This window comes from Durio zibethinus, chromosome 8 (genome assembly GCF_047325235.1).
Source record: "Durio zibethinus cultivar Kanyao isolate XHJ-2024 chromosome 8, ASM4732523v1, whole genome shotgun sequence".
Classification (NCBI taxonomy): Eukaryota; Viridiplantae; Streptophyta; class Magnoliopsida; order Malvales; family Malvaceae; genus Durio; species Durio zibethinus.
This window is the reverse complement of record NC_143169.1, coordinates 6,240,001-6,250,000: the sequence shown is the minus strand read 5'-3', so window position 1 is coordinate 6,250,000 and position 10,000 is coordinate 6,240,001. Positions and strand designations below refer to the sequence as shown.

Here is a 10,000-nt window from a genome sequence, read left to right as displayed (position 1 = left end):
AACCATGACCCACAAGATCACGAGAGGCCATCTTTCGCCCGCCCCCTTCCTCTAGAGCCCAACGGGTGGGGGGTCGGAGGGGGGACGACAATGCATGACACCCAGGCAGGCGTGCCCTTGGCCTAATGGCTTGGGGCACAACTTGCGTTGAAAGACTCAATGGTTCATGGGATTCTGCAATTCACACCAGGTATCGCATTTTGCTACGTTCTTTATCGATGCGAGAGCTGAGATATCCATTGCCGAGAGTCGTTCAATTTTTTCGCGATAAAAGCAGTCGCCGTGCCGCCCGCGCACGCATCGCGGACGGAATGGTGACGGTGCGAGGGCTCCATTTTTGTTTCGGTTCCTTGGCGTGATTCGCGCTGAGGGTTCGTTGTTCAGCGACTGGTGAGACGACATCGATCGTTCTGCCTTCCCCGTAGGGGGGACGGAGCCACCATTACACCCGCCCAGGGTCGAAGGGGGCTTGAGGCGCGGGGGCACCCTCGCCCCCTCGGTGTTTCATTAACGCGTCCGTGGGTCGTCTGTCGAGCGGGGTTTCGACAATGATCCTTCTATAGGTTCACCTACAGAAACCTTGTTATGACTTCTCCTTCCTCTAAATGATAAGGTACAGTGGACTTCTCACAACATCACGGGCAGCGGACCATCCACATCGCCGCGATTTGAACACTTTACTGGACCATTCAATCGGTAGGAGCGATAGACGGTGTGTACAAAGGGCAGGGACGTAGTCAACGCGAACTGATGACTAGCGCTTACTAGGAATTTCTCGTTGAAGACCAACAATTGCAATGATCTATCCCTATCACGATGAAATTTCAAAGATTACCCGAGCCTGTTGACCAAGGCTATAGACTCGTTGAATACATCAGTGTAGCGCACGTGCAGCCCAGAACATCTAAGGGCATCACAGACCTATTATTTCCTCAAACTTCCTTGGCCTACACGGCCATAGTCCCTCTAAGAAGCTAGCCATGAAGGATCACCTCTGCTAGCTAGTTAGCAGGCTGAGGTCTCGTTCGTTAACGAAATTAACCAAACAAATCGCTCCACTAACTAAGAACGGCCATGCACCACCACCCATAGAATCAAGAAAGAGCTCTCAGTCTGTTAATCTTTACTATGTCTGGACCTGGCAAGTTTTTCCGTGTTAAGTCAAATTAAGCCGCAGGCTCCACTCCTGGTGGTGCCCTTCCATCAATTCCTTTAAGTTTCAGCCTTGTGACCATACTCCCCTCGGAACCCAAAGACTTTGATTTCTCCTAAGGTGCCGACGGAATCCTAAAAGTAACATCCACTGATCCCTGGTCGACATCGTTTATGGTTGAGACTAGGACGGTATCTGATCATCTTCGAGCCCCCAACTTTCGTTCTTGATTAATGAAAACATCCTTGGCAAATGCTTTCGTAGTTGTTCATCTTTCATAAATCCAAGAATTTCACCTCTGACTATGAAATATGAATGCCCTCGACAGTCCCTATTAATCATTACTCCGATCCCAAAGGCCAACACAATAGGATCGAAATCCTATGATGTTATCCCATGCTAATGTATACAAGCGTAGGCCTGCTTTGAGCACTCTAATTTCTTCAAAGTAATAACGTCGAAGGAACAACCCGGGCAATTAAGTCTAGGAGCACATCACCTGCAGTAGGGACGAGTAGATCGGTGTTCACCGTGAGACGGATCGGATGCAGCCGTAGTTCCAACTACGAGCTTTTTAACTGCAATAACATAAATATATGCTATTGGAGCTGGAATTACCGCGATTGCTGGCACCAGAGTCGCCCTCCAATGGATCCTTGTTAAGGGATTTAGATTATACTCATTCCAATTACCAGACACATGAGGCCCGGTATTGTTATTTATTGTCACTTTCTCCCCGTGTCAGGATTGGGTAATTTGCACGCCTACTGCCTTCCTTGGATGTGGTAGCCGTTTCTCAGGCTCCCTCTCCGGAATCGAACCCTAATTCTCCATCACCCATCACCACCATAGTAGGCCACTATCCTACCATCAAAAGTTGATAGGGCAAAAATTTGAATGATGCGTCACTAGCACAAAGGCCGTGCGATCCATCGAGTTATCATAAATCATCAGAGCAATAGGCATAGCCTACGTCGACCTTTTATCTAATAAATGCATCCCTTTCCAAAAGTCAGGGTTTGTTGCACGTATTAGCTCTAAAATTACTACGGTTATTTGAGTAGTAGATACCATCAAACAAACTATAACTGATTTAATGAGCCATTCGCAGTTTCACAGTCTGAATTAGTTCATACTTACACATGCATGGCTTAATCTTTGAGACAAGCATATGACTACTGGCAGGATCAATCAGGTAGCATTCCTTTAGGACGTTGGCACCATATGGGCCTCGATACATCGACCGAGTGATGGAGAGAGCCTGACATAGAGCACAAGTGTCGTGCGTGAGCACGTGAAATACGTAGCATCAGATGAACGGGGGTTGAGAGCCCGCGCTCGCTAAACGTTTCACATCCGAGAGCACGATCGAATGCCGGTGCACCAATGCACTGGGACACCGACCACGATTGACGTCCAACTCGTGGCCCCTCGAGAATCCTAGTAAGTTTCTTTTCCTCTGCTTATTGATATGCTTAAACTAAACGGGATCACTTGTCTGACCTGGGGTGGTGACACGAGCATTGATCGAGTGATACCGAGGGTCCGAAGGGGTCCGGGTGGACAAGGAGCATGCATCATCGAGAACGAGGCATGTCGGGAGCTCTACCACCGAGGTCATAGCACTGTCGTTGCTGGGGACTTGTTTTTGGGCCAACCGTGACCCACGGGATCGCAGGAGGCCATCTTTCACCCACCTTATTCCCTTGGAGCCCGACGGGAGGGGGGTCGAAGAGGGAGTGATGGTGCATGACACCCAGGCAGGTGTGCCCTCGACCTAATGGCTTGGGGCGTAACTTGCGTTCAAAGACTCGATCGTTCATGGGATTCTACAATTCATACCAAGTATCACATTTCGTTACGTTCTTCATCGATGCGAGAGTCGAGATATCCGTTGCTGAGAGCCGTTCAGTTTTTTCATGACAAAAAGAGTCGCAGTGCCACCTGTACATGCACCTCGGACGAAATGGCGACGGCACGCGCGCTCCGTTTTCATTTTGGTTCCTTGGGGTGATTCGCGTCGGGGGTTCGTTGTTCAGTGGCAGGCAAGATGACGCTGATTGTTTCGCCCGCCCAATAGGGGGGACGGAGCGACCGTCGTGCCCGCCCGGGGTCGGAGGGGGCTTGGGGTGCGGGGGCACCCTTGCCCCCTCGATGTTTCATTAACGCATCCGTGGGTCATCCATCGAGCGGGGTTTCGATAATGATCCTTCCACAGGTTCACCTATGAAAACCTTGTTACGACTTGTCCTTCCTCTACATGATAAGGTTCAGTGGACTTCTCACGACGTCGCGGGTGACGGACCGTCCATGTCGTCACGATCTGAACACTTCACCGGACCATTCAATCGGTAAGAGCGATGGCGGTGTGTACAAAGGGTAGGGACATAGTCAACGTAAGCTGATGACTCACGCTTACTAGGAATTCCTCGTTGAAGACCAACAAATGCAATGATCTATCCCCATCATGATGAAATTTCAAAGATTACCCGGGCCTGTCGGGTAAGGCTATAGACTCGTTGAATACATCAGTGTGGCGCGCGTGCGGCCCAGAACATCTAAGGGCATCACAGACCTGTTATTGCCTTAAACTTCCTTGGCCTAAGCGGCCATAGTCCCTTTAAAAAGCTAGCCATGAAGGATCACCTCTACGTAGCTAGTTAGTAGGCTGAGGTCTCGTTCGTTAACGAAATTAACTAGATAAATCGCTCCACCAACTAAGAACGACCATGCACCACCATCTATAGAATCAAGAAAGAGCTCTCAATTTATCAATCCTTACTATGTCTGGACCTGGTAAGTTTCCCTGTGTTGAGTCTAATTACGTCACAGGCTCCACTCCTAGTGGTGCCCTTCCATCAATTGCTTTAAGTTTCAGCCTTGCGACCATACTCCCCATGGAACCCAAAGACTTTGATTTCTCATAAGGTGCCGACGGAGTCCTAAAAGTAACATCCACTGATCCCTGGTCGACATCGTTTATGGTTGAGACTAGGACGGTATCTGATCATCTTCGAGCCCCCAACTTTCGTTCTTGATTAATGAAAACATCCTTGGCAAATGCTTTCGTAGTTGTTCATCTTTCATAAATCCAAGAATTTCACCTCTGACTATGAAATATGAATGCCCTCGACTGTCCCTATTAATCATTACTCCGATCCCAAAGGCCAACACAATAGGATCGAAATCTTATGATGTTATCCCATGCTAATGTATACAAGCGTAGGCCTGCTTTGAGCACTCTAATTTCTTCAAAGTAACAGAGCTGGAGGAATGACTCAGGCAATTAAGTCTAGGAGCGCATCATCGGTAGTAGGGACAAGTAGACCGGTGCTCACCATGAGGTAGATCGGATGACCCAACCCTAGTTCCAACTACCAGTTTTTTAATTGCAACAACTTAAATATACGCTATTGGAGCTGGAATTACCACGGTTGTTGGCACCAGACTTGCCCTCCAATGGATCATCGTTAAGGGATATAGATTGTACTCATTCCAATTACCAGACTCATGGAGCCCGGTATTCTTATTTCTTGTCACTACCTCCCCATGTCAGGATTAGGTAATTTGTGCACCTGCTGCCTTCCTTGGATGTGGTAGCCATTTCTCAAGCTCCCTCTCCGAAATCAAACCCTAATTCTCCATCCCCTGTCACCACCATAGTAGGCCACTATCCTACCATCGAAAATTGATTGGGCAGAAATTTGAATGATGCGTCGCTGGCATAAAGGCCGTGCAATCCATGAGTTATCATGAATCATCAGAGCAATGGGCATAGCCCGCGTCGACCTTTTATCTAATAAATGTATCCCTTCCAGAAGTCAGGGTTTGTTGCACGTATTAGCTTTAGAATTACTACGGTTATTCGAGTAGTAGATACCATCAAACAAACTATAACTGATTTAATGAGCCATTCCCAGTTTCACAGTCTGAATTAGTTCATACTTACACATGCATGGCTTAATCTTTGAGACAAGCATATGACTACTGGCAGGATCAACCAGGTAGCATTCCTTCAAGACGTTGGCACCGCGTGGGCCTTGACGCATCGATCGAGCGACGGAGAGAGCTCGATACGAAGTGCAAGCATTGTGCGTGTCGAGCACATGAAATACATAGCATCGGACGAACGGGGGCCGAGAGCCTGTGCCCGCTAAACGTTTCGCATCTGAGAGCACGATCGAACGTCGGTGCACCAATGTGGCCATGAAGGATTGGGTGATGCACTTGGGACACCGACCATGATTGACGTCTAACCCATGCCCCTCGGGACACGAAACAGATGAGGGATGGCGAGACATCTGGTTTCCATCGATTCAGGTATGCAACATAGGATCCTGATCGCCCCCATGGGTATGCAACCGCATGGGGGGAGATTGAAGAGGATGATGGGTCGATAGTTTGATGCATAGAGCACGGAGCGTACCCACATGCACAACCATAGCACCACTCATATGCCCATTACGTACAAGTGGCAGTATCCACGCACGTCGGTCCACAATCCACTTGATCGATTACTTGACGAGCGAACGGAGGAAATGACGTGTGAGGCCACACCACAACTACTTGGCATGAGAAAAACACGAGCAAGGGCCATGAGACTGCCCCTGCCATCCGACAGGCAACAACAAAGCGACACCACCGATGCTTGGCCCGACCAAGACTGCACGCACGAGCTCCGCTGACACCACCCCAAAGGTACATTGCCCGATTCAGGGACTTGTTCCTGGGGTCTCGGGCAGCATCAGCTACATGCACGGCCTCGTCGAGCCCTAAGCATTTTTGTGGTCGACGAGAAGGGACCACGAGATCATCAAATATCGAGAGACCTGGATGGGCCAAGCCCGTAACCGTGACTTCTGCTCGTAGCACCCCAGGGAGTTGTTGCCCCATTCAGGGACTTGGTCTGGGGTTTAGGGCCGCATCTGTCATGTGCACGGGCTCGAGTTCGGCTCCCTTTTTTTGCATGCACGCCAACCGATCGAGGCCATGGGTGCCTACCGGTCACCGGAGCAACCAATCACTGGACAAAACGATCGGAAGGCATGCACGCCCTATATTTCGCTCGAGGGATGTTGCCTAGCTGTACGTAATGGGAGGCCCATCACACACACCTACTCCCCCCGTGGGAAGGGGAAGAGGGGGTGTCGGACCACCACCCCTTAAAGAGCATTAGAGATTTTACAGATATGCTATCAGTAGACGTTAAAGTGTTTGAAACGGGGACACTTTTTCCAAATAGACATATCTCGCACCGAGGGTGAGCAGGTGCCAATGGTGGTTAGGGCATGTGCCCGCACCAAGGGCTAGCGCGTGCCAATGGTGGTCGATGTGACTGCTCGTACCAAGGGCCAGCGTGCCAATGGTAGTCGATGTGACTACCTGTACTAAGGGCCAGCGTGTATCGATGGTGGTTGAGGCAACCCCCGCACCAACTCGAGGCATGTGCCCACACCAAGGCTCGACATGTGCCGATGGTGTTTGGGGTAACCACCCGCACCAAGGCCCGGCATGTGTCGATGGTGTTTGATGTAACCGCCTGCACCAGGGGCCATCTTTTGTTGATGGTGGTCGAGGCAAGAGCCCGCACCAAGGGCCGACTTGTGCCAATGGTGGTCAAGGCAACCGCCCGCAGCAAGGGCCATCTTCTATCGATGGTGGTTGAGGCAATCGCCCGCACCAAGGCCCAGCATGTGCCGATGGTGTTCAAGGCAATCGCCCGCACCAAGGGCCAGCTTGTGCCTATAGTGCTCGATGTAACTGCCCACACCAAGGGCCATCTTCTATCGATGGTGGTTGAGGTAACCGCCCGCACAAAAGTCCAGCACGTGCCGATGGTGTTTGAGGTAACCGCCCGCACCAGGGGCCAGCATGTGCCATTGGTGTTTGACGGAACCACTCACACCAGGGGCCATCTTCTGCCGATGGTGGTCGAGGTAAGAGCTAACACTAAGGGTCGACTTGTATCGATGGTGCTCGAGGTAACTGCCTGTACCAAGGTCGAGTACGTGCCGATGGTGTTCGAGGTAACTGCCTTCACCTAGGCCCAGCATGTGTCGATGGTGGTTGAGGTAACTGCCAGCACCAAGGCCCAACATGTGTAGATGGTGTTCGATGCAACCGCACGCACCAGGGGCCATCTTGTGTCGATGGTGGTTGAGGCAACTGCCCGCACCAAGGTCCAGCATGTGCTGAAGGTGTTCGATGCAACCGCCTGCACCAGGGGCCATCTTGTGCTGATGGTGTTCGATGCAACAGCCTGTACCAGGGGCTACCTTGTGCCCTAGGTGGTCAAGGAAATCGCCTACACCAACGACCGGCCAGTGCCGATGGTGCTCGAGGCAACGGCCCGTACCAAGGCCCGACACGTACCGATGGTATTCGAGGCAACCGCCTGCACCAAGGCTCAGCATGTGCCGATGGTGGTCAAAGCAACAGCCCGTACCATGACGTAGCATGTGCTGAAGGTGTTCGATGCAATCGCCTGCACCAGGGGCCATCTTGTGCTGATGGTGGTCGAAGCAATCGCCCGTACCAAGGGTCGACTTGTGCCGATGGTGGTCGAGACAACCGCCCGCACCAAGGGTCGGCATGTGTCGATGGTGATTGAGGCAACCACCCATACCAGGGCCTAGCTTGTGACGATGGTAGTCGAGGCAAGTGCCCGTACCAAAGGGCAGCTTGTGCCGATGATGGTCGATGCATGTGCCATCACCATGCACCATCATGTGCCATTGATGGTCGAGGCCTTGGCCGAAGTTCAATTTTGAGCCACAGTGCACATGTTGGGCTCAGGCATGTGCTGGTACCCTATTTTTGTCACCCGGGGCACCATCGTCGGAGCATCATCAGAGAACCTGATTGACGACATTAGGGGTTCTGACGATTAGGGGGCCGAGGGGTGTGCGCACATGATGTGCGATGGGTGCTGGTACTTGGCCCTTATATTGGCCCCTTATCCCTCATCAAACCTTGAGAACTTACACCCCCTTAAAAAGTATTTGAGATTTTATAGGTTTGCTGCCAGTATCCATTCAAGTGTCTGAAATGGGGACACTTTTTTCAAATGGTCACAAAATCTTCTCCACTTTGAGTTTTTAGCTAAAATGTTTTATGCATGCCAACAAAAATACAAGGATCACGTCTACAAAATTTGGGGCCAAAACTTCTTCTAAAAAAATTTTAAAAAATCTCGAACCGTAAAAAGTTTCAAAAATCATGAAAAATAGAAAATGAGTCGTCTTACCACGAAACTTCACATGAAGGCTTAGGGGACCATTGTATGAATTTACAAGCCATAAAAATGGCATTGGCATGGCAAAAATATGAAGATGTGCCTAAACCCACCTACCACCTGATGATGCACGGCTTGCGCATCCTGCCTCTCTGGCCGACGTAGTGCCCACTCGCTCATTTCATAGGTTGACTTAGGCATACGAAGTTCATTCCCAATCTAAGATCAGATCAGATTGAGGGTTGCGATAGCAGGACTTGCAGCGGGATCGATAACATGCAAAAAGGGGCCAGATTGATCCTCGACTTACGCATTCTGCCTCTCTAGCTGACTGAGCACCTGCACGCTCGTTTCATGGGTTGACTTAAGCATACAGAGTTCATTCCCAGTTTAAGCATACGGAGTTCATTCCCATTCTAAGCATACGGATCGGACCGAGGGTTGAGGCAACAGGACCAGCAACAGGATTGGCAGCATGCAGGAGGGATCGAGTCGATCCCCGATTTGCGCATTCTGCCTCTCCGACCGGTTAAGCACCCGCACGCTCGTTTCGTGGGTTGGCTTAGGCAAATGAGTTCATTCCATGTCTAAGCCCCAGTCGGACCGAGGGTTGTGGCACTAGGACTGACAGCGGGATCAGCAGCACCCACATGGGGACCGAGCCAATCCCTGGCTTGCACATTATGCCTCTTTGGTCGGCTCAGCACCCACATGCTCGTTTCATGGGTTGACTTAGGCATACGGAGTTCATTCCCGGTCTAAGCTCCAATCAGACTAAAAGACTCGTAGCGAGATCGATAACATGTAGAGGGGGACCGAGATGATCCTCGATTTACGCAGTCTGGCTCTCTGGTTGGCTGGACGCCCGTACGCTCATTTCATGGGTTGACTTAGGCATATGTAGTGCATTCTCGATCTCGACCAACCAAGGGCCAAAGGCTATCGATGGCATTTGGGGTAACAAACGAAGGGAACTAGCAGCGGGATCCTTGGTCGGCTCGCGCATCCTGCCCCCAACGATCGGTTTGGTGCTAAAACAAAAATTTGAGGGCTGACCAGGGTGAGCGAAGTTCATTCTCCATCGAGATCGGAGGACGGGGGGCCCCGAGTCACGTCCAATCTCGGAGGGGTCGACGTGAAAAGAAGGAAGGTCGACGGGGAAGGGATGAATCGAAGTGACAAAAAGGCTGAATCTCAGTGGATTGTGGCAGCAAGGCCATTCTGCCACTTACAATACCCCGTCACATATTTAAGTTGTCTGTAAAAGATTCTACCAGCGGCTCGATGGAAATTGAGCTCCAAAGAGGCCCGTGCGACTCGTCCGCTGTAGGGGTACACCTACGACACGTGCCTTTGGGGGCCATGGGCCCTTACTACAGGTCAGCAATCGAGCAGTGGGCACGCGCGTCACTTCTAGCCTGGATTTTGACTTAGAGGCATTCAGTCATAATCTAGGCACGGTAGCTTCACGATGACCAATTGTGTGAATCAACGGTTCCTCTCGTACTAAGTTGAATTACTATCGCGACGCCGCCATTAGTAGGGTAAAGCTAACCTGTCTCATGACGGTCTAAACCTAGCTCACATTCCCTATTGGTGGGTGAACAATCAAA

At 50.8% G+C, this 10,000-nt stretch overlaps 4 non-coding genes and 1 pseudogene across 4 annotated transcripts; all 5 read right to left on the bottom strand.

Moving 5' to 3' along the window:
• Window positions 1–95: 95 nt before the first annotated feature.
• On the bottom strand, window positions 96–251 carry LOC149517359 (5.8S ribosomal RNA). Its single transcript, XR_016344466.1, has one exon. It is a non-coding gene; the product is annotated as a 5.8S ribosomal RNA (ribosomal RNA).
• Window positions 252–546: 295 nt separating this feature from the next.
• On the bottom strand, window positions 547–2,351 carry LOC149517358 (18S ribosomal RNA). Its single transcript, XR_016344365.1, has one exon. It is a non-coding gene; the product is annotated as an 18S ribosomal RNA (ribosomal RNA).
• Window positions 2,352–2,903: 552 nt separating this feature from the next.
• On the bottom strand, window positions 2,904–3,059 carry LOC149517357 (5.8S ribosomal RNA). The gene has a single exon (XR_016344725.1). It is a non-coding gene; the product is annotated as a 5.8S ribosomal RNA (ribosomal RNA).
• A 295-nt stretch (window positions 3,060–3,354) lies between these two features.
• On the bottom strand, window positions 3,355–5,160 carry LOC149517356 (18S ribosomal RNA). The gene has a single exon (XR_016344377.1). It is a non-coding gene; the product is annotated as an 18S ribosomal RNA (ribosomal RNA).
• Window positions 5,161–9,554: 4,394 nt separating this feature from the next.
• The window catches only part of LOC149517355 (25S ribosomal RNA), a 1,480-nt pseudogene continuing 1,034 nt past the window's right edge, over window positions 9,555–10,000 (bottom strand).